The sequence below is a fragment of the Bombina bombina genome, chromosome 6, assembly GCF_027579735.1.
Source record: "Bombina bombina isolate aBomBom1 chromosome 6, aBomBom1.pri, whole genome shotgun sequence".
NCBI lineage: Eukaryota > Metazoa > Chordata > Amphibia > Anura > Bombinatoridae > Bombina > Bombina bombina.
This window is the reverse complement of record NC_069504.1, coordinates 718,825,636-718,851,647: the sequence shown is the minus strand read 5'-3', so window position 1 is coordinate 718,851,647 and position 26,012 is coordinate 718,825,636. Positions and strand designations below refer to the sequence as shown.

General features: G+C 37.5%; 1 protein-coding gene and 2 long non-coding RNA genes across 6 annotated transcripts in view; all 3 read right to left on the bottom strand.

Moving 5' to 3' along the window:
• The window catches only part of LOC128663538 (F-box/LRR-repeat protein 12), a 495,942-nt gene that overhangs the window by 332,610 nt on the left and 137,320 nt on the right, over positions 1 to 26,012 (bottom strand). The window lies entirely within an intron of this gene.
• LOC128663540 (uncharacterized) lies at positions 10,255 to 12,935 on the bottom strand. Its single transcript, XR_008402881.1, has 3 exons — positions 12,513 to 12,935; positions 11,535 to 11,591; positions 10,255 to 10,314 (listed from the first exon to the last, which is right to left on the bottom strand). It is a non-coding gene; the product is annotated as an uncharacterized LOC128663540 (long non-coding RNA).
• Positions 18,525 to 19,733, bottom strand: LOC128663539 (uncharacterized). The gene is made up of 4 exons (XR_008402880.1): positions 19,385 to 19,733; positions 19,165 to 19,243; positions 18,715 to 18,806; positions 18,525 to 18,621 (listed from the first exon to the last, which is right to left on the bottom strand). It is a non-coding gene; the product is annotated as an uncharacterized LOC128663539 (long non-coding RNA).

Sequence of the window (26,012 nt, the reverse complement as noted above, 5' to 3'; positions counted from 1 at the left end):
GCCCTGCGAAGAGTGTTGGATCAGGCCGTAGATGAGCGTGAAGAAGAAGAGGAAGAGTTGTGGTCACCATCACCACCAGAAACAGCCTTATCAGCATCGCTTGCTGGACCTGCGGTAACACTGGAAGAGGATTGTGAGGAAGAGGAGTCAGAGGAGGAATGTGGCTTTGAGGAGGAGGAGGAGGAAGACCAACCACAACAGGCATCCCAGGGTGGTCGTTGTCACCTATCTGGTACCCGTGGTGTTGTACGTGGCTGGGGGGAAGAACATTCCTTCAGTGAGATCACTGAGGACGAGGAACGGGACATGAGTAGCTCGGCATCCAACCTTGTGCAAATGGGGTCTTTCATGCTGTCGTGCCTGTTGAGGGACCCTCGTATAAAAAGGCTGAAGGAGAATGTTAGGTTTTGAATAAACTCTTGATAGTGGAACACAACTGCAGTTACAACCAAAATTGTTTGTTTGTTACACAATTCTGTCTAAATCCTTTATTGCAAAAAGGACTCTTTCAGATTTGTGAATTTTGCTCAAATTCAGAAAAAGAACATGGTTTGTATACAGCACCAAGCTGAAATGAAAACATATATAATCTGATGTATATCTTAGAGAGACAACAACAGAAATAGAGTATAGAACTGATGAAATAGCGGAACAAATGCAGCAGCAATAAAAAGTCTTTCCCAGCAAGCAAGTGACTTAATTCAACATAGCAGTTTATGAAGGAGATATGCCTTATTACTTTCAAAGAAAAGCAGGATCTTTGCAGAGAATAAACAGTTAAGCAGATATTAGTTGATGCTTTAGTAATTATGTAGTTGCAGTAATAGCCACAAGTAAGTTAGCAGTTTATAGGTTAGTAAAGCGGTAATGCGGTTAAATAGTGTGGTACCTGTAACTCATACACAAATATCAAGTCTATTCGGTAGTAGTCCGTTCCAACCGCAAGCAGGGAGAAAGTTTGTTGGTGCCGGGCCCGGAGTGGAAGTGACGTCACGGTTTGAATCCTTTTGCGTGCTGCTGTTTAGCTGTCTTGAAGGTATGAGCTGCAAAAGAATGAAGCAGCTAATTAAACAAAACGAAAGTTGTACAATTCCTCACTTGAATATAAGGCAGAAGACAATGATGTCTTTGAAGGTATTAACGTCAAACAAAGTCTTTTGAATCCTGCTATAATACCAGCAATTGATTATAGGTAAGCTGGAACATGCAGGACAGAGAAAGTTTGTAATCCAATCTGTATGTAGAAACTTCAATACTAGGCACAGAGTGCGAGGGGAGCACCTGTCTTAAGGAGTAGTTAGCGAATCAGCAGTCAGTGGGAGTAACTGGGAGTGACAAGGAAAAGAAGAGAACAGAATCTTACAGAGAATGACCTGTACTGGGTGTCCACGCTACTAGACCCCCGGTATAAGCATAAAGTGCCTGAAATATTACCGAATTCCCGCAAGTCGGAAAGGATGCAGCAGTTCCAAAATAAATTAAAAAGTATGCTTTACACAGCGTATAAGGGTGATGTCACAGCACAACAGGAATCTAACAGGGGAAGAAGTGAAAGTAATCCTCCTCCTCCCACGACCACGCCGGCAAGGACAGGACACTTTACAGATGTGTTGTTGATGGAGGACATGCGGACCTTTTTAAGTCCTACGCATCGCCACAGCCCTTCAGGGTCCACCCTCAGAGAACGACTCGACCGACAGGTAGCAGACTACCTCGCCTTAACTGCAGATCTCGACACTCTGAGGAGCGATGAACCCCTTGACTACTGGGTGTGCAGGCTTGACCTGTGGCCTGAGCTATCCCAATTTGCGATAGAACTTCTGGCCTGCCCCGCTTCAAGTGTCCTGTCAGAAAGGACCTTCAGTGCAGTAGGAGGTATTGTCACTGAGAAGAGAAGTCGCCTAGGTCAAAAAAGTCTAGATTACCTCACCTTTATTAAGATGAATGAGGGATGGATCCTGAAGCGACTGACAGTGGGCGATACATTCGACTAAAAAAGGCCTGATGAGATGAGCTGCCTTTGGCTAAAAATGGTCCACACGCTGCTGTATTTTATCTCTGAATGCCGGATGACTTGCGTGACTTATCCGCCACCAACTAGGGTTCAAGCCGCAATGTTTTAGGGCACTTTCTGCCTGGGAAACAAACATCAATTTTTCTGGCCGCTGCTACAGCAGCGGCTGCAACAATACCTAATTTTTCAGGCATGTGTACATGCCTAATTTTTCTGGCCTCTGGTGCTGCACTGTGGCTTCAAAAACCAAACCAAAAAAAAGGCACATAACAGGGATTAAACTGATAGGAATAGTACTACTTAACACACCTTATAATAATGCACAGAGAGGCAACGCAGAGAGAGGAGTCTGAAGAAGAGGAGTCAGAGGAGGAAGGTGGCTTTGAGGAGGTGGAAGACCAAACACAGCAGGCGTCCCAGGGGGCTTGTTGTCACCTTTCGGGGACCCTTGGTGTTGTACGTGGCTGGGTGGAGGAAGAGACCTTCAATGACATCAGTGAGGACAAGGAACGGGACATGGCTAGCTTGGTATCCAACCTTGTGCAAATGGAGAGTTTGCGGTTGTGCAAATGGACTGTTTGCGGTTGTTTGTGGTGCGTTAAACGGGGTGTTTGGTCTGTCACTGTGAAGTGGGCTTAACCCTTACACTACCTGATCAATACAACATCATACCTGATGTTTTAAAGCACGTTATTCCAAACAATTTAGGAATGTTAGGTGATTTATGCCCTTTATGGATTAAAACCAGACTCTGCATCAACTATGTAATTTTCCATGGGAGTTTTGCCATGGATCCCCCTCTGGCATGCCACAGTCCAGGTGTTAGTCCCCTTGAAACAACTTTTCCATCACTACTGTGGCCAGAAAGAGTCCCTGTGGGTTTTAAAATTCGCCTGCCTATTGAAGTCTATGGCGATTCGCCCGGTTCGCCCGTTCGCGAACATTTGAGGAAGTTCCCATTCGCCGTTCGCGAACGGAAAATTTAAGGTTTGCGACATCACTAGTTACCTATAGCTCTGGTGTCCATCTTTCCCCTTTAAAAAGGGACACATGAGAAATACATATGTCAGGGATGTTTTCAGATCTGTTTAAAGAATTGTTTGGAATAAGAATAATGACAGATGTATTTATCATATGTGTCACTTTTTCAAGTGGAAATATGGTCAGACTACCTATAGCAATATATAGCAATGTATTGTTGGATAATTAAAGAGAAGCAAAAATAATCGAAACATATTAATCAGCTAAAATATGTGCATTACACACAGTGATTTCTTTTGTTAGACTACTACAATAAGATATAAGTGAAATTGGAATACACGTGCTGTCAACATTCAACTAATAGAGTCGTCAATTGAGCTGTATTCGATGGCACCAATACGCTCGACTGACATCGCCTAACATTGCGGCCTTGGACCTGAATACGCTCTCCATATTTATATAAAAAGCTGTCAAAAAGCCACGCACCAAGTACGGGGTGATGAGCAGCAGACTGTTATTAACTAACAATCATCGATCTCGCTGTTATTCTGCTTTTTTCCAACTTTATTTATAACCTGTCACTAAACACCGCCACTATACTAAACTGTTTAACCCCTATCCCGCCACTCCCAGACCCGGCCGCAACTAACTAAATGTATTAACCCCTATTCATCCGCTCCCGGAGCCCACCGCAACTAAATAAATGTATTAACCTCTAAACGCCTGGCCTCCCACATCACTACCACTTACTAAACCTATTAACCCCTAAACCGCCAGCCCCCCACATAGCCATAAACTAAATTAACCTATTAACCCCTAAACCTAACAACCACTTAACTTTACATTAAATATTAACTCATCCCTATCTTATAATAAAATAAAACTTACCTTTAGAATGAAATTAAACTATATTAAACTACTAATTAACCTACCCTAACTATTATACTACAATTACATTCAACTATATGAAACTACTAATTAACCTACCCTAACTATTATACTACAATTACATGAAACTATATTAAACTAATAATTAATCTACCCTAACTGTTATACTAAAATTACATTAAACTATATTAAACTAATAAATAATCTACCCTAACTGTTATACTAAAATTACATTAAACTACAAATTAAATTAAATATATTATATAGTTAAAAACCTAACCCTACTCAAATAATTTAAATCTACTATTAAAAATTACAAAGTTACAAAAAACTAACAACTAAAGTACACAAAATAACGAACACTAAGTTACACAAAATAAAAAATAAATTATCAAATAGTTAAACTAATTACACCTAATCTAAGAGCTCTATGAACATAAACCCCCCCTCAAAATACCACCCCCCAGCCTACCCACCCCCCCCAGCCTACAATAAACTACCAATGGCTCTTAAAAGGGTCTTTTGCAGGGCATTGCCCCAAATAAATCAGCTCTTTTACCTGTAAAAAAAAATACAAATACCCACCCAACAGTAAAACCCACCACCCACACAATCAACCCCCCAAATAAAAACCTAATCTAAAAAACCTAAGCTCCCCATTGCCCTGAAAAGGGCATTTAGCTCTTTTTCCTTGCCCAAACCCTAATCTAAAATTAAAACCCACCCAATAAACCCTTAAAAAAACCTAACACTAACCCCCGAAAATCCACTTACAGTTTCTGAAGACCCGACATCCATCCTCAACAAAGTGGCAGAAGTCCTCAGCGAAGCCGGCAGAAGTCTTCATCCAAGCAGGCCGAAGTCTTCATCCAACCGGGCAGACGTCTTCATCCAGACGGCATCTTCTATCTTCATCCATCCAGCGTGGAGCGGCTCCATCTTCAAGACATCCGTTGCGGGGCATTCCTCTTCTTTCGAATGAAGTTTCCCTTTAAATGACGTCATCCAAGATGGCGTCCCTTCGATTCCGATTGGCTGATAGATTTCTATCAGCCAATCGGAATTAAGGTTGAAAAAATCCTATTGGCTGTTGCAATCAGCCAATAGGATTGAGCTGGCATCCTATTATGTGATCCAATCAGCCAATAGGATTGAGCTCACATTCTATTGGCTATTCCAATCAGCCAATAGAATGTGAGCTCAATCCTATTGGCTGATCCAATCAGCCAATAGGATTGAGCTCACATTCTATTGGATGAAAGCTCAATCCTATTGGCTGATTGCAACAGCCAATAGGATTTTTTCAACCTTAATTCCTATCGGCTGATAGAAATCTATCAGCCAATCGGAATCTAATTGACGCCATCTTGGATGAGGTCATTTAAAGGGAAACTTAATTTGGAAGAAGACGATGAAAGAAGAGGATGCTCTGCGACGGATGTCTTGAAGATGGAGCTGTTCCACGCCGGATGGATGAAGATAGAAGATGCCGTCTGGATGAAGACTTCTGCCAGCTTGGATGAAGACTTCGGCCCGCTTGGATGAAGACTTCTGCCGGCTTCGCTGAGGACTTCTGCCGCTTCATTGAGGATGGATGTCGGGTCTTCAGAAACTGTAAGTGGATCTTCAGGGGTTAGTGTTAGTTTTTTTTAAGGGTTTATTGGGTGGGTTTAAATTTTAGATTACAGTTTGGGCAAGGAAAAAGAGCTAAATGCCCTTTTAAGGGCAATGCCCATACAAATGCCCTTTTCAGGGCAATGGGGAGCTTAGGTTTTTTAGATAAGGTTTTTATTTGGGGGGGTTGGTTGTGTGGGTGGTGGGTTTTACTGTTGGGGGGTTGTTTGTATTTGTTTTTTACAGGTAAAAGAGCTGATTTCTTTGGGGCAATTCCCCCTGCAAAAGGCCCTTTTAAGGGCCATTGGTAGTTTATTGTGGGCTAGGTTTTTTTTTGGGGGGGGGGGCTTTTTTATTTTCATAGTGCTCTTAGATTAGGTGTAATTAGTTTAAATATTTGATAATTTATTTTTTATTTGTGTAACTTAGTGTTTGTTATTTTGTGTAAATTAGTTGTTAGTTTTTTGTAACTTTTTGTAATTTTTAATAGTAGATTTAAATTATTTGAGTAGGGTTAGGTTTTTAACAATATAATATATTTAATTTAATGTGTAGTTTATTGCAATTTTAGTATAACAGTTAGGGTAGATTAATTATTAGTTTAATATAGTTTAATGTAATTTTAGTATAACAGGGCAGATTATTTAATAGTTTAATATAGTTTAATGTAATTGTAGTATAATAGTTAGGGTAGGTTAATTAGTAGTTTAATATAGTTTAATTTAATTCTAAAGGTAAGTTTTAATTTATTATAAGATAGGGATGTAGGGGTTAATAGGTTAATTTTGTTTATGGCGATGTGGGGGGCTGGTGGTTTAGGGGTTAATAGGTTTAGTAAGTGGCACTGATGTGGGAGGCCAGGGGTTTAGGGGTTAATAACTTTATTTAGTTGCGTTGGGCTCCGGGAGTGGCGGGATAGGGGTTAATACTTTTATGTAGGTGTCGGCGGTGTCGGGGCAGCAGATTTGGGGTCAATAAGTATAATGTAGGTGGCGGCAGTGTAGGGGCGGCAGATTAGGGGTTAATAAGTATAATGTAGGTGGTGGAGGTGTAGGGGCGGCAAATTAGTGGTTAATAAGTATAATGTAGGTGATGGCGGTGTAGGGGGAAGCAAATTAGGGGTGTTTAGACTCGGGGTACATGTTAGGGTGTTAGGTGTAAACATAACTTTTATTCTCCCATAGGAATCAATGGGATATCGGGCAGCAGTGAAAATGAGCTTTCGCTGCTTTCAGACTCCCATTGATTCCTAGGGCATCCGCCGCCTCTAGGGCGGCGGATTGAAAAGCAAGTACGCTGGGCCGGAATAGTGGCGAGCGTAATTGGTAGATATTTGATAACTAGCAAAAGTAGTCAGATAGTGCCGAATTTGCATTCGGAACATCTGTAATGATGTAATCATCGATCTGTGTCGGACTGAGACCGGTGGATCGTATGTTACGTCACAGATTTCAACTTTTGCTGGTCTGTAGGCTTTGATAAATGAGGCGAATCAAGCTCGCCACAATTACGCTGTGGAATACCAGCGTATTTGCGGTTGATGGCTTGATAAATAGTCTGTTTTAAAAATATTATATGTCTATGTTGATGTAAAAAGTAAATAAATACATTAGAAATGCATATCCATTAATTAAGAATTGTGGTCAGCATCACTTAAAGGACCAGTCAACACAGTAGATTTGCATAATCAACAAATGCAAGATAACAATACAATGCAATAGCACTTAGTCTGAACTTTAAATAAGTAGAAGTTTCTTCTGACAATTTTAAAAGTTATGTCTTTTTCCACTCCCTCTGTACCATGTGACAGCCATCAGCCAATCACAAATGCATACACGTACCATGTGACAGCCATCAGCCATTCAGAAATGCATACACACTTATTCTTGCACATGCTCAGTAGGAGCTGGTCACTCAAAAAGTTTAAATATAAATAGACTGTGCATATTTAGTTAATGGAAGTAAATTGGAAAGTTGTTTAAAATGGCTTGCTCTTTCGGAATAATTAAAGTTTAATTTTGATTGAGTGTCCCTTTAAAGAGACATGAAATACAAACAACTAAGTTCATGATTCACAGAGGATACTATTTCCATCAACTTCATAATTTACATTGATTATCTCATTAATTTAATAATCTTGGGATCATTTGTTAAAGGTGCATCAATTCACTAATGGTTTCTAAATGAACACATGGATGAGCCAACAACAACCAATATATATATGCAACAAACAATCAACATCTAGAACCTAGGTTCTCTGCTACTCATGATCTTGCAAAGATAAACCTTTCAGCAAAGTATATCAAGAAAATAAGCAAATTAAATAATCAATGTAAATATGATATTTATTTAAAATTGTATTATATATATATGAATAATGAAAGACCATTTTTTGGTTTCCTGTCCCTTTAAGGATTAACCACATAAAATATAGATTTTAATAAATGACATGAATAAATAAAGATGAAAAAAATATATTAATGACTTTCTTTTTATTATGATGTAATAAAACATAAAGAAAGATAAATTTCAAAAAAGTCATATTGATAAATCAGCCCCATTGGAGCCATCTGACAAGGTGACATAGTGCATCATAGTCCTTGGAGGGAGTTGACAGGGCAAACACAGCCCGATTGGAGCAGAAACAAGGTGACATAGTGCATCACAGTCCTTGGAGGGAGTTGGCAGGGCAAACACAGCCTCATTGGAGCCATCTGACAAGGTGACATAGTGCATCACAGTCCATGGAGGGAGTTGACAGAGCAAACAAAGGCCAACACAGCCCCATTGGAGCCATCTGACAAGGTGACATAGTGCATCACAGTCCATGGAGGGAGTTGACAGGGCAAACAAAGGCCAACACAGCCCCATTGGAGCCATCTGACAAGGTGACGTAGTGCATCACAGTCCTTGGAGGGAGTTGACAGGGCAAACACAGCCCCATTGGAGCCATCTGATAAGGTGACATAGTGCATCACAGTCCTTGGAGGGAATTGACAGGGCAATCAAAGGCCAACACAGTCCCATTGGAGCCATCTGACAAGGTGACATAATGCATCACAGTCCTTGGAGGGAGTTGACAGGGCAAAAACAGCTACATTGGAGCTACCTGACAAGGTGACATAGTGCATCACAGTACTTGGAGGGAGTTGACAGGGCAAACACAGCCCCATTAGAGCCATCTGATAAGGTGACATAGTGCATCACAGTCCTTGGAGGGAGTTGACAGGGCAAAAACAGCTACATTGGAGCTACCTGACAAGGTGACATAGTGCATCACAGTACTTGGAGGGAGTTGACAGGGCAAACACAGCCCCATTGGAGCCATCTGATAAGGTGACATAGTGCATCACAGTCCTTGGAGGGAGTTGACAGGGCAATCAAAGGCCAACACAGTCCCATTGGAGCCATCTGACAAGGTGACATAGTGCATCACAGTCCTTGGAGGGAGTTGACAGGGCAAACACAGCCCCATTGGAGCCATCTGACAAGGTGACATAGTGCACCACAGTCCTTGGAGGGAGTTGGCAGGGCAAACACAGCCTCATTGGAGCCATCTGACAAGGTGACATAGTGCATCACAGTTCTTGGAGGGAGTTGACAGGGCAAACAAAGGCCAACACAGCCCCACTAAAGCCATCTGACAAGGTGAAATAGTGCAACAGGCACAACAATAAAACCAAAAAAGGCCAAATGGCAACAAATACAAACAACAAAATAACAACATGTGGATGGAGGAGTTATTAGTTCTCCCTCGGGCCATCTCCGGATCCTCCACTTATGGTGCATCAGCATCACCCTCATCGTCCTGTGCATTTGCAGCTGCAGCTTCATGCATTGACTCTAACTGCATTATGCGTTCTAGAGTCAAGCGATGAAGCCGCAGCTGTAGATGCATGGTTTCTTGCATCTTTCCAAGCAACTGACTGTTACTCACAACCTAAACAAAAAAAAAAATAATAATAATAATAACAGAACATAAAAAAAGAGAGCAAAGAGACATTGTAATAATTAAAATACAAATCATTATCATTAAATATGCTATATAGAAGATTTACACATAAATATGTTCTTCAGAGATAAACCATTAAGATATTAAGACAAATCAAAACCAAATCAATCTTGAAAAAAATATTTCTTTGGTTTATGACACACTGTGAAAAGGGCAGTGATACCAAATCCAAAATATTGGCATATATACATAATAGATATCCAACATCTAGGCAATATCATTTAGATATTAGAAAATGTGGATGTTGATTTCCCAAACTGAAGATCGGAAACATTTACATTAATCAAATAAAGAAATGTTTTCTCTACAAAATTTTAAAATAAACATCAATTTATGTATAATTAGATCAGTATAATGTCCCTTTATGAAAGTATGTTCTTATGTTGATTTGTAATGATACTTACATCGGTGGCTGGGAAGAACAATCTGACACCCAGGACAATGACGGTGGGGACTGGGGTAAAAGTCTTGATGGGGAGAGATGGGGGATGGATGGGGCAAGGTGGGGGACTGGGTTGCCACTCCGGTGGAGCCTGCACAACTGGGGAGTCAGGGGCCTGGTGAGTTGGTGGCTGTGCAGGTGGGGGAGATCTAAGGGTGGCCAAATGGGGAGAGTTTTGAATGGGGGAAATCAAATGTTTTTTTGGGAGGGACAGGAGTAAGAATGGGAAGGGCCGGGAGTGGGTTCTGGCTGGGAAGGGCTGGGAGGGGATTCTGGCTGGGGAGGGGCGGGAGGGGATTCTGGCTGGGGAGGGGCTTCTGGCTGGGGGGGCGGGAGGCTGATGTCCAGAAGTGGAAGGTCCATCTGAAATATATAACAAAAATATATATACATATATGATATAAAATATATTATTAAAAATCTATTTAAAGACTGTATTCTTGTTCTCCTAAAATATTTAGACAAAGTCACAATAATGACTGTTTTAAGTTATTGATTGATTTTAATCAAATATAATTAATAAGAAGATTTAATTTTTCCTTTAAACTCTGAATGTTCACTGTTATTTTTCATGTAACATTTCATAAATACATTACAAATCATATTTTTCAAAGTCAACATTATGTGCTAATATTTATGATTGTATAATATATTTATTTTTTGGATAATATTTTGGTATGCATGTATGCATTTGAGATTGAAATGCAATAGAGTTCTTTTAGACACATGCCCGTGGATTGATTTTTGAAAAAAACATCAATTGAATAATATGGGAGTGTGTAATATGATCAAATTTAAATGGCCACTCCACCTAGCTTTTGAAACTAGATAAACACTGATTTACATATATATTTCGGTGATTGCCTTTGTAATCTTAAATTGAATAATTTGAAGCTTGATGCTTCAATCAATTAATATTCATAATATATACTATATATATACATAGTAGATACTACCGTTCAAATTAAATATTAAGAATATAATCTTCTCTATCTGATATTACATTTTTGGAGTATTTTTTGTGAATCTTTCTTTTACACTAGGATTAAATGTATGTCATCCCAATATTAATAGACACATTCCAAAATGCATGCTTCCTATTTGAGGAATATTAATGTTTGTTTGATTGAAATGGATAGTCTACACATAAATCTTTTTAAAATCCATTTACATATCATACATCATGAAATAAAATAAAGGAATTTCCACATGATTATGTTTTATGTATAGTTTGAAGTGGTTTAGAAGTTCTAAACAATGATGACATAATGATATGGTCTGCATCTAGGCACTCAGATGAATAGCAATGACTGTCTGTACAATCAGAAGATGATTATTGGGGTTAAGCATGGAATATGCATGTGACATCATGATGTCATTAATGACAAATCATAAATAAATTTAATAAAAATTTAAAACATATGTTCATGCTGCATGATATAGAAAGGGGGGCAGTAGTGTATTTTAAATAAAATGGAATAATATATTTTAAAGGGACAAAGCTGTAGACTTTATTTTTCTTCAAGAGTATGATTTTTAAACAATAATACATGTTATATACATGTTATAAATATTTGACGTACCATTAGACTCCGAGGGAGCCACTTCCTCCTCCATCACACATGTTGTTACATCAATATCTGTGAAACATAATATGTTATGTACACATTAAAATAAAATATTATAACATATGTTACTGTTGCTCAAGGACACACATCAATGTTGCATTAAAGAAATACTGAACAAAAGTTAGGAATTACATAATTTTGAGGGAGCATGCAAATGAAATAAGATTTGTAATTATCGATGAGTAATAATTACATGGTATAGTCTGTATTTTGTAAATATTCCCAAAAGCTGAGTACATGGAACATTTAAGAGTTCTCATGTGTGTTTCACTTGATGATTGTTGTCTACATTTATACTAAATAGAAACATGTGCTAGCCATTTTCTGAAGCACAAAGGTGTAGACTAAGAAGCTTTGAGATCTTAATCTTAAAATTAACTGTAAACACATACATATATATATATATATATATATATATATATATATATATAGATATATATATATATATATATATAGAGTCTTTATAGCATGGCCTAGTACTCACGGTAACCTTTGAACCACTGGGGTGCACATCAAAGAGATCCTGCATAATTCACAGATCCAACATATCGCAAAAAGGAAGGCACTCGTCGGGTTTAATAAGGATAACGTTTTATTCCTTATGAAGTAACGTTTCGGAGTTTTATCTCCTTTTTCAAACTGACAACCAGATGTCAGTTTGAAAAAGGAGGTAAAACTCTGAAACATTACTTCATAAGGAATAAAACGTTATCCTTATTAAACCCGGCGAGTGCCTTCAATTTTTCCGATATATATATATATATATATATATATATATATATATATATATATATATATATATATATATATATATATATATTCAGAGGAGTACATTATATGTTTTATTCAAATGGAATGCTTCATCAGAACCATGATCAGAATATTTATGAAAAATACACCTTCAATGACATATGAATGAGTCAATGGACTTACCAGAAGCCTGCAAAGGCAGGTCACCATCAGTGCTGGATCCCTCTGTGCTCATCACAATAACTAGTTCTATTAATGATATTAAAATATATTAGTGAACACAGTTTGGACATCACTAAATCCCATTAGTATCAAATATTCAAAATAATATACCTATAAATTTGAAGACTAGAGCACTAATATGAACAATAAATTCAAGGTGATTGTAAAGAAAATGATGTCTTTCACATATGTTGGATTTCTTACTATATTAGACAGCCAATTATTCTCATATGAATCAATGGCATATCTAAATATAACTATTGATCCCTGTTTTAAAAATAATACAGACACACACAACACTTTGAATAACAACTGGTGACAATTAGAACCTAATCCATGTGGCACATAGATCCATTTGTGCAATGTACAGTAATTTATTTTAGGACACAACACATATTGATCACAATGCAAAACTTAAGATATTTTTTTAAATATGTCATCATGGTGCTGTTAGAATATTTGTATATATATATATATATATATATATATATATATATATATATATATATATATATATATATATATATATATATATATATATAAAAAGGTAGTCCAAGAGTGAAAGATGTGATTTCGATATCAATATTTTTTCATCAAAACAGGGTAAGAATTAATTAAGATATTTTGCATTAATATTAAAACTTAAATTATCTTTATTTGACAATGTCACTGTTAATGAATAGTCTAGTCCATATGTTCATGTAATGAATGGGATAGAGCATTCAATTACAATCAAATATATAATTTCATGCTGTCATCAAGAATCTTTAATTATCCTTCCCTCTTAAAGGGACATGAAACTACAAATGTGTAATTGAATTAATTTTCATGATTCAAATCCAGCTTGTGATTTCAAAAAGCTTTCAAATAGACTAATTTTAGCTAATTTGCTTCATTGTCTTGGAATCTATTTTTTAAAGGATAAACTATGCACTACTGTGAGTTATCTGAAGACATGTGTTGTACCAATAAAAATATGCAATTTTGTGCATCAACCAATCTGCAGATTACTCCCAGTAATGCATTGCTGCTCCTGAGCCTACCTAGATATGCTTTTCAACTAAGGATACCAATAGACTGAGGCAATTTCGATAATATAAGTAAATTTGACAGTTGTTTTCTTTTTGCATTGCCATCAATTGTTAGACATTGTTCAATTGTTATTTTGATCTTGCTAGTATAGCTTTTCTAATGTAGAAGATTGTAATTAAGGATACTGTATTCTTCACATATATACTAATTAATGTATACATTTGACCAACATGTCTAAAGTAATGCCACTGTTACAGCAAACACATGTTCACGTCTCTGAGCAATTATATCTTTCGTGATCATTGCGCAATTAGCGAAAAAACAAAATTGCGCATTCCGTGATTCAGAATTGATTTCGATATAGTAGTGTGAGGAGTATAATTTCGAAAGACTTGAAATATATTTGCAATTTGGTGTATTACGATATTCCAAATGGATATTTGTAAAGATTGAATGAAACAAATTAATATTTATAACTTTTGTATGATTCTATATTCAATTTATGAAATGGCGGATGATAGGGATTTCACGGATGCGCAATTTCATTTTAGCTCTGTGACGCATATTCTGGAGAGCGCAAGAAACATCATTCCTATTTCATGTGTGACAAATCTAAATTCAGATAACTAAACATCACATGTAACGTGTGTTGTGAGATCTATATATGTTGAATATATGACTATATACACATTGCTTAAATATATACTCAAATATTAAGATATTATGAAGTCTGATATTTACCTGTTTCAGCCTCTCGACTTCCTTCTCCCAGGTCACCGACTGGAGAAGCAGCTGCACTGGGCTCCGGGTCTTGAGTGTCATATCCAGCAACTGGGGAAGAAGAAGAAGTCGAGGAGCGTGCATATGCAAATCTGTGGTGGAAACGGAGATTGAGGAGGGTGCATAAAGTCTCCTCATAAGTTTGCAGGTATAGTTTCCATAGGTGGTGGATCCTGCTTTCTATCCCTCTGACAGACTTTTACCTACTCCCTTATGAGGTGAACTTTTTTGCGAAGCCGCAACCTCAAATCCCTGAATCTCCGCATGATTTGATCTGGGGGGCCTCTGGATGTCACACACCAATTTAGCATCTTGGGTGATAGACAACCAGAGGGCCCTCCTAATTGTAGGCTTTGTCGACTTCTTCTTGTTTCCAAACAGCTGCGGACAAAACTCCTCGACCGTGTTGACCAGTGCAGCACTTTCCACCTGTGTGAACCTGGGAGACATTATGCCTGCCGATGTTCTTCAGAAATAATATATATATATATATATATATATATATATATATATATATATATATATATATATATATATATATATATATATATATATATATATATATAATGTATATATAACTATACCAGCAGGCATTAGAGAACTGACAAAAATGGCAACGTGTAATGGACTTTTCATGGTATCTGTCCATCTGATTGGATAAAATATTGAAATTTTGTTATCAAGCCTGTGAGGCCATACTGACTCAAGTTATGTTTGTGTGATGATCTCTGATTGGCCGTTCCTTATTGTTTCATATCTTTGTAACTTTCATACAAATACTTCCTGGGGTGCTGTTACTACATTTGGCATGTAGACTTATTTGTAATTTATGGGACTGTTATGCATATATGTGTGACACAGATTTAATATACGTGATCCGTTAAATATTAATATATTAAGTTTACATTTGATCTCAATTTGATTTTTACTCACGATAGTAAATATAATCAAGTCACATTAGTAAATGTTTTACACATTTCGATGTTTAACATTGATCAGGTTATTTAATATAAATATATTTTATTCTAAAAATTAAACATTGTATGTATTCATTGTTTATTAAAGAAATATAGTGACTCATTGTGAAGTATTGAAATTGCTCTATTAAATGTATTTATAATCCCAACAATGCACATCGATTGTGTGCTAGTGCGTGACATTAGACTAGAAATATTAAAGATGCGAATCTCGTGTTGCAAGATACGTTTAACACGCTATATTTCTGAAATGCGTAATTTGTATTTATAATGGACGTCATTTATATAAAAAAAACATCGAGCTCGTATTGGTCTGAACTGCTCACATATATTTTTTTGGAAACTTCGTCTTTATTTTTTAAGGGACATTACACCAAAATATTTTCTTTCATGATCAAGATAGGGAATACAGTTTTAAACATTAAAATGTAACTCAATCAATTTATCTTATTGTTTACATATCCTTTACAGAAGAAATAGCAATGCATATGGTTGAGCCAATCTCAACCAGGCATTTCTGCGCATCCAACAATCTTCAGCTACTGAGCATATCTAGATATGGTTGTAAAGAAAAGTATATCAAAAGAATGAATGTAATTAGATAATAGAATTACATTTTAATGGTTAAAATTATATATTCTTTAGGAATCATGAAAGAAATGCTTTTTGAATTAATGTCCCTTTAATGAGCTGATATGCAATATTTAAATTTACATAAAGACATCTGTCTAAACATCGTAAATATGCATTGTTGCCCACCCACAAATAAGTAGATATTTCCCAGTAATGCTTTGCTAATCATAAACCTATGCATCTCTTTTTTTTAAACTTAGGATAACATGAGAAAAAACAATATATAATTATTAAAGTCCATTTTTATTTTAGATTTAAATCTACTCTGTCAGAATCATGTAAGATTAGATTCTTTGGTCATTTCACTTTAACTAAAATGAAATGGCCATCACAAGCTCGAAACTATAAATAAGTTATTTTTTAAAAATATGCAGTCATGTGTGAATCCAAAAAATATATTTAAATATATGATTTTATATACATATAAAAGGGACAGTAAACCCAAGATATTTACTTTTATACACTACTAATTATTGCATATTCGATACCATTATATGAATATACGTTTGACCTGTGTAAGAACCTTGTTTGTAAAATGTCCACTTATCTCCATCCTTTCATGGAGCTTTTAAATGATTCAGTGCATACTCTTAAAGGGATAGTATACTATAATATTTTGAGAAATTAATGCGTTTAAAATCCCTTATTATTTTATTATCAGCAGAGTATATAATGTATGAAATTAAATGGCTCATGTTGGTCTATGAATTATTTTATGTAATCGAAAACCACAATCTGTGTATTATTTTGGATAGTTAGTCTGATCTCCAAAATTAATCCCATGTTTAGACATATACATAATTCTTATATCAAACAAACAATCAACATAAAACATTTGTAATTTGTATTACCTTATGTATTGTATGCCCCACTGTGAGTGAAATATCTTACAATGGCTGTATTTATACAGCTTTGCCTTAAAGGGACATTAAACAAGAATATTTTCTTTCCTGATTTAGATGGATAATACAACTCTCTAATTTACTTCTATTATCTAATTTGCTTTTATCTATTGATAATCTTTCCATAAAAGCATATCTAGATAGGCTCAGGTGCTGATGATTGGTGGCTGCACCTAGATGCCTTGTGTAATTGGCTAACCCATGTGCATTGCTATTTCTTTAACAAAGGATATCTAAAGAATGAATAAAATTAGATAATAGAAGTACATTTGAATGTTGTTTAAATTTGTATTCTCTGTCTGAATCATGAAATAGAATTTTGGGTTTCATGTCCCTTTAAGGACAAAAACATTAGGAATAGGTGGAGTTAACATTTGAAAATATTTAAAAAAAAATAAAATAAAGGGTACCGGAAATACCTATAGATATGTGATACACTCCAACAGGTAAAGGAATATATGTGTGAGAAATTAAATTTTGAGATATCTATAGTTAACTGACCCTTCAAATGACTCTACTAGAGTGAAAACTCATCAATATGGCATACAATAACTAGCTTGTTATAAATGTTAAATTAATTTGTGTTTTTTTTTAAAGATAATTTAAACTATATTACCTTGCAAATAATTAAAGCATAATAACCTATATTTATTTTAAGAATGCTTATGGATACCTAAGAAAGATTATAAATATTAGAATGTAAATATAACATTAATCTACACTGTCACTTTTATGTAACAAGTTAAACACTTTCATTTCTTTAAAGTGAAATTACCTAAGTTGTTATCTATAATTTATACTACATATCCTCGTCATAAACATTTTATGATTTTGACATCTACAAATCACACAATCAAATCATAGATGGCTGTATCTAACTCCACCTTAAATTTTGTAAGATACTTGACTTTAACATTATCTGCTTAAGATGTGTTGATATTTTTTCATTCAAGAAATTAATCCAAATTAGGATATTTGCTATCAGGGATGTATTTCTTCTTATCTTACTGGGATAGAGATGTATCAAATAATATGTATTTCAATAAATAAATGTGAAAGATATAGTATGTAAATGTAATTAAAAAAATTGAGGGTAAATCATCAAAAATGAAAATCTGAAAAAGAAAGAAAAGAAATATTAAAAACATTAGTCAATTGGGTTATTTAATGAACACATGTCTAAAAATATTCATTAAATCTAATAATTGTAAATTCATCTTCTGTCTATGCTCTAACATGTATTGTTGTTTTAAAAACAGGTTCAGACTGGAAATCTATATTTCTCCATAATTTAAATTTAATCCCATTAAATTGTCTAATCAATATTTGAACTACACATATTAGCATCTAAAATTAGACAAAATAATGCATATCAAATTTTTAAAACATAAAATTATTCTATTGTATGAGGGACATAATTGAATGTAATATTTCATGTCCCTTCAAATAATAATATACCTAAATGTCAACTATAAAATGTATCCCTTTATCTGTCTGATTTCTCTAAATCTGAGTCCTCTCTAGCACAAAGTAGGGGTAATGTTTCTACAAAATATTTTCTAAAATAGGACATGATATATTCTGAATTATTTAAACATTATTCCTCCTATGATTCTTAAATAGCATGCATTGTGCAAACTAACCCGGATGTTAGGTCTTTGAAAGGCAATTCTCTTCCAAATCTCAGTTTATCTTCATTATGTGTCCTATTCATTATTTTCCAAAAAGAGGATTGTGAAATACCATCTAAAAATAAAAATAACATTATAAACCATAAGGGTCTCCCATAGGATACATTCTGCATCCACAGTCTTGTTCCATAGAATTTTTGCCACTTACCATGTGAATGTGTCTTTGTATGTTTTTCAAAGTCAGCACAGTTGAAAGACAATGCCACAGACATGATCACATTGGTATTATTCACTTTCAGTCTGGGATTATGTAAAATAAATTGAAAATAAATTGAAAATAAAATCATTAATAAAAATGTGTGACTTGTTTCTGCACCCCCCCCAACCATTTCTGAAACTATTTATATCAATAGCTTACTAAGCGTATGTAGCATCTTTTGTGTTATGTTCTAGCAATCAAGTGTAAAGCTGAGTCATACATTGTGCAGACCTAACCTCTGATGTATGACTTGGAAGCACATAGTATTGCTAGAGTATCCGTTTCTGACTATCTAAAAATCTGTAACGTGTAAACTAAGTACTACATTTAAAATTGTATGCCATATGATGGATCATTGTGCCAAACCCCCCCCCCCAGCCATATATTGTATATACTTACCATCTGATGTTGTCTTTGTAAATCAGGTGGCAAAGTCATTACAGGAGCCCATGCCAGAATCATCTGATGTATAAATTACCTATGATAATAAAAAAATCAAATTAGATTTTTATCTAATCATTTGTTGAACAATCCTAACATGTTTGCACAATTCTCTACTTCTCATTTCCATAAATTGAACACATATTTGCAATGCTCCTATATAACTTCTAGTATTTACCGTCTGAAGTTGCAGTTGATGATGTTTGCTCTGACATTGAGCCCCTCGTCCCGGAATTGCCCCTGTAGAACTGGCTCATCCTCCTCATCTTGGAGGAGATCTCGGGGCGCCTGGACAGCCTGCAGCATCCAAGCTCACTGAGCTATGTTATGCAGGACGCTGCAGGCTATAACGATATTTGCCACCTTATTATGGCTCCTCCAGACCTGTCCAGGCATCTTAAGCGCATTTTGAGGAACCCAAATATCCTCTCCACTAAAGCCCTAGTCCGCTTGAGCGCCCGATTGTAGCGCTCCTGGGCATCGTCTGTGGGGTTACGTATAGGCATAATGAGCCAAGGCCGGCTCATGTAACCCGAATCACCTATAAATACTGAACATAACAAAATGTCAAAAATTACAAATATCTAAAAAATTATTAAATTTAAATACATTTTTATAAGAAACAATGCATTTGTGAACACTAAAATAGCATTAACTAGACATTTGCTGAAAGAGACAATTAAATGGTTAAAGCGCATCCTAAAGCTGCACATTTAAGCTATGACATGCTATATATGCAGTTTTCACATAAACTAGACATTTGCTAAAAGAGAAAGAAATGGTTCAATAGCGTCCTAGAGCTCCACATTTAAGCTAGGACATGCTACATATCTGTTTGGAGCTAAAACTAGACATTTGCAGAAAGAGACAAATAAATGGTTAAATCGCATCCTATAGCTGCACATTTTGCACATTACACAAACACAACTGTTTTTGAAGATTACAGTGGCAATTGTCTAACTAATTAACCATGTTGTGCACAAGTACTCACCAATAAGCCACCCATGGGGAAACTGTCTGCCCTCAAACTGAGGGTGTTGTGGTCGACAGTGTCAAAGGCTGCTGAGAGGTCTAGGAGAATCAGGGCGGCAGTTTCTCCTCGGTCGAGCATGGCGCAGATGTCGTCTGTGGCAGCGATCTCTATGCAGTGATCAAGTGAGCATGCTCATGAAACGCATCTGCGTTGTATCCTGACACACAACAGATTATTTTAATTGTGTGTGCTTGTATGGCCTTTGAGCCATTTTTGTGCTTTTAACTTTTGCTACAATAAAAGATTTACTGTTTTACATCCTGAGTCTTGGTGCTGCCAAGCCAAAATTCATAATAAAAGGGTAAAACTATAGAATAGTCCAAAGAACATAGGCAATGGTTAGGCAAGGGGCATTGGTTAGAAGGCAGTCCAGGGTCAAGATCAGAAATGCAGCCTGAGAACAAGAATGCTATGACTTTTATGCAGGAAAATCAAGCATTGAATGGGAGGCAGAGATGACCTTATAACACCTCCAATTAAGACCTTGCACCAAAGAATCTGCAGGAATTTCTTCTGATAAGAGATACATAAATATCACTAACCTAGCGCACTTAAAACAGTTCCACTGAGATGAACAGAGTGTCATAACAGGCTTTTGTCAAAGAGAGTGCTTTCTGTTCCTGCTGCAATTAGGTGTGCTGTACTTTTAAGTTGGCCTAGAAGATTAATTAGGCCTTAATTTTGTTTTTGTTTAATACCTTAGTTTGGCCTGACTTTGATAAACTAACACTGGCTTGCCTATGGATATTACATTTGTATTCTGATACTGTACTGTTTTCCCTGTGTGGCTTTGACCTGGAATGTCTGACTTTATTCTCTTATTAAAGCATAGTGGCTTTCGCACACGTGAGCTTGCTTCCTGCAATGTAAAAAGCAGCGGAATGTAAGAAGAAGCCTCCAAGACATCACTGTGTCTTACACATGTAAACAATGATGTAACATCAAAGGTTACAAATAGAACATTTTCTTCCCAGATCATAGAAGACAAAAGATTCAACACGTCTGTGGAATCCTTCAAATAGGAGGGCAATTTAACAACATAATTTTGAAAAACAAGAATCAACTAATTTATTCCTGAGATAATAGGTGTCCCTTGTGGATCATTAAGGTATTTATGTATTTTAGGTAAGCTATAAAACAATACAATTTTAGGGTGGTCTGGAGATAGATATGCTACGTCTTTATCATTAAGGATACTCAGAGAAAATTCACAGACTTTTCCACTCAGCTGCTTCAACTGCCCTCTAACTTACTACAGCTTGATTTGAAACACATCCTCTCCCAAAACTCAGAGGAAATACACAGACTTTTCCACTCAGCTGCTTCAACTGCCCTCTAACTTACTACAGGTAGCCTTCTGGAAAACAGCTTCATTATATTTTACCTACCAAGTTGTTTAATTGTATGTGTTTGTATATTTAGTGATAATTCCTTTTGTTTTGTTTTTATTTTAAATGTATATACTACCATGACTTTGTAATTACAGGCTGTGCTAGTCATAACTTGCATACCTCTAGCTCATTGCATATTTTATCAACTTTATGTCTGCCATTATGTTAAGTTAGTTTAAGCAGCTCTTGCCCATTTATCTGTCTATTTGTTTAATGGTCTTATTTCACCCCTGGTATTCCTCAGTCTTATCTCTGTAATATTTTGTTGATGCTTTTTTTTTTGTTTGTTTCTGCATGATTGAACCTCAGCTTAAATGTACCCTCCCACTCCTTTAACACACTCTTGCTGGACCATCATTAACCTAATATAGCTCTCTCCTTCAGCTTGATTTGAAACACATCCTCTCCCAAAACTCATAGAAAATACACAGACTTTTCCACTCAGCTGCTTCAACTGCCCTCTAACTTACTACAGGTACCCTTCTGGAAAACAGCTTCCCTCCCACCCTACCCCTCACCCCACCCACCCCCCAAGCTCATTTCCTCATTTATAGATAGTCTCCCACACAACTTTCACTCTCCTGAAATGACAAGTGCAAACACTGATCAGCACATCCTTCCATTCCCTTAACCCTATAGAATACACAGTACTATTGTTATATTATGTTTCATATACATTTTGTTCCCTTATGCAATTGTTACAGTAATTCTGTGTCTTATGCTTTTAACTGGTTCCCAATTCTGTAAAAATGCTCAATATATTCATATTCCTTTTTGCTACCCTTTGTCTCTATAACAAACTACACTATTCAATTACTCCTTCTCCCTCTCAACCTGCACTGTTCATTAGCCCATCTCTCTTAAAATTACCTTACTTTTCTACTCATGAACTTTACCTATTCCTAAACACTCTCTCTCCCCCCTGCAGCTCATCTCAAAAGCAGTCTCACTACTGCAAATCTGTATCTCATCTCATGTCACTCTCCCTCTTGCTTCTACTTACTGCTGGTGACATCTCCCCTAATCCTGGTCCCCAACCACTGACAAGCAGTGCACATCCATGTGTACCATCCCATAGACTCAGAAAACAAAACTCTGCACACCTTACTCACATTCCTCTTGCATCTAAAGCCACTACCCCTTTCATTTGTGCACTCTGGAACTCTCGTTCTGTTTGCAACAAGCTCACTTCTATACATGACCTCTTCATCTCCCACTCCCTCAACCTTCTGGCCCTAACAGAAACCTGGCTCTCTCCCCTAGACACAGCATCCACTGCTGCTCTGTCACATGGGGGTCTCCACTTCAGCCACACTCCTAGGTCTGGTAACAGACAAGGAGGTGGTGTAGGTATTTTACTTTCCTCTCGTTGCACCTTTCAACAAATACATCCTATCTCTTCCCTCACTTTTCCTTCATTCGAAACCCACATGATTCGCTTATTCTCCCCTCTCTCTGTACGTGTTGCAGTCATATACTGACCCCCTGGCTCCTCAACTCAATTTCTAGATCACTTGGCTGCCTGGCTACCCTATTTCTTTTCCTCAGACACCCCTGCCCTCATTCTTGGCAACTTCAACATCCCCCTTAACAATCCCACTGCCTCATCTGCTAAACAACTTCTGCAACTCACTTCCTCTTCCGGTCTGTCACAATGGACTGATTCTCCCACTCACAAAGACGGTCACTCTCTTGACCTGATCTTTAGCTATCGATGCACTCTCTCAAACTTCTCAAACTCCCCTTTTCCTCTTTCTGACCACCATCTCCTTACTTGCAACATATCATCCCTTCCTACAACTCTCCCTCCTTCTACTCCTCACACCAAACTTCACAGAAGCATTATGTCTTTAGATCAGCAACAACTTGCTAATTCCCTTAAACCGCTCCTCTCATCCTTCTCCTCCTTTTCCTGCCCTGAACAATCTATCTGCCACTATAATTCCACCATTATATCCGTCCTTGACAATCTCGCCCCTCTTACCATTGCTCGGAAATCACACACTCATCCCAAGCCCTGGCATACTCCTCTGACACGGTACCTACGCAGATGTTCCCGTACTGCTGAACGGCATTGGAGAAAATCACGGAGATCAGCTGATTTTCTTCATTACAAATTCATCTTGAACTCCTACTATTCTGCCCTTAATCTCCACAAGCAACACTACATCTCTACTCTTACCTCTAATCTTTCTTCAAACCCAAAACGTCTGTTCTCCACTTTCAATACTCTCCTCCACCCTCCCCCACTTCCAAATACAACTTCTCTGTCAGCTCAAGACTTTGCCAGTCACTTCATTAACAAAATTAACTCCATCAGACATGAAATCAGCTCTCAACATAATTCCATTCTCTCCCCCTCTCAAATACTCTCACTCAACCACAACCCTCATAACCTGAAACTTAGTTCATTCTCCCCTGTTACTGAGGAAGAAGTTTCGGCACTTATTCTGCGCTCTCACCTCACTACCTGTCCCCTTGACCCTATCCCCTCACAGCTACTCCCCTCCCTCTCTGCTACCCTTACCCCTATACTGACACACATTTTCAACCTCTCCCTCAGCACTGGTACATTTCCCTCATCGATGAAACATGCACTGGTCACACCTATCCTCAAAAAACCTTCCCTTGATCCCTTGATCCTACCTCCCCATCCAACTACCGCCCTATTTCCCTCCTCCCTCTTGCTTCAAAGCTTCTCGAAAAACTAGTATATGCACGCCTATCCCATTTCCTTACGTTAAACTCCCTTCTTGACCCGCTGCAATCTGGATTTCGTCCCTATCACTCCACAGAGACAGCTATTGTTAAGGTCACCAATGACCTACTTACAGCAAAATCAAAAGGCCACTTCTCTCTGCTTATCCTCCTTGATCTGTCCGCAGCCTTTGACACTGTTGACCACCCTCTTTTGCTCCAAACCCTCCAATCCTTCGGCATCTGTGACACAGCCCTTTCGTGGCTCTCTTCCTACCTATCAAACCATACCTTCAGTGTAGCCTTCTCTGGGGCCTCCTCTGTCCCGTCACCACTTTCTGTCGGAGAACCGCAAGGCTCTGTCCTTGGTCCCCTTCTCTTCTCAATCTATACGTCATCACTAGGCTCCCTAATTAAGTCCCACGGTTTCCAATATCATTTGTATGCCGATGACACCCAAATCTACTTCTCTGCACCAGACCTATCTCCTTCCTTGCTAACCCGTGTCACTAGCTGTCTTTCTCACATCTCTTCCTGGATGTTCTCTCAACTACCTCAAGCTAAATCTCTCCAAAACTGAGCTCCTCATATTCCCCCCTTCTTCAAACATCTCCACCCCCAATATCTCTATAACTGTCGACAACTCCATCATTACCCCTACCCCGCATGCCCGATGTCTTGGGGTCACATTTGACTCAGATCTTTCCTTCACTCCTCACATTCAGTCCTTGGCTAAAGCCTGCCGCTACCACCTTAAAAACATCTCCAAAATTAGACACTTCCTTACACAAGATACAACTAAGATTTTAATCCACTCTCTCATTCTTTCCCGCCTTGATTACTGCAACTCTGTCCTCTTTGGTCTCCCCACCTGCCGCCTAGCTCCCTTACAATCCATAATGAATGCTGCCAGACTCATCTTCCTTACACGTCGCTCTTCATCTGCTGCTCCTCTCTGCCAATCCCTTCACTGGCTTCCTCTTGCCTCTAGGATCAAACACAAAACTCTTACTCTGACATACAAAGCCCTCAACTGCACTGCTCCCCCCTATATCTCAGACCTTGTCTCCAGATACTCTCCCTCCCGTCCCCTTCGCTCTGCTCATGACCTACTCTCCTCCTCTCTGGGTACCTCAACGTTTACAGGACTTCTCCAGACTGGTTCCCATCTTGTGGAACTCTCTGCCTCACCCCACAAGACTCTCCCCTAGTTTTGAAAGCTTCAAGCGCTCCCTAAAGACTCTACTGTTCAAGGATGCATACAACCTATGCTAACCTTACTTTGTACCAGTTCCACTCCTCCATTGCTATCCCCTGAACCCCCTTAGCATGTAAGCCTAAGAGTCCAGCTGTTTGTAGATCACCTTCTTAAGAGTGGATTACAACAGTGCAACTCTTGGCAGGGCCCTCTACCCATTTGATCCCTTTAATTGTTTTGTTGTACTCCCCTTTGTTTATAGCGCTGCGGAATCTGTTGGCGCTCTACAAATAACCGATAATAATAATAATTGTGGTGTTATTATTTGTATACCTTTTTATTGTTTAGAATATTATTGCAAGTTGTGAGATATTTAGGTATATCTTCTTTATCTGCAGGTTTTATAACTATTTCATTATTCTGTTGTAAATCCATAATCAGATCTCTTTCGGCTAGATTACGAGTTTTGTCGTTAAAACCGTGCGTT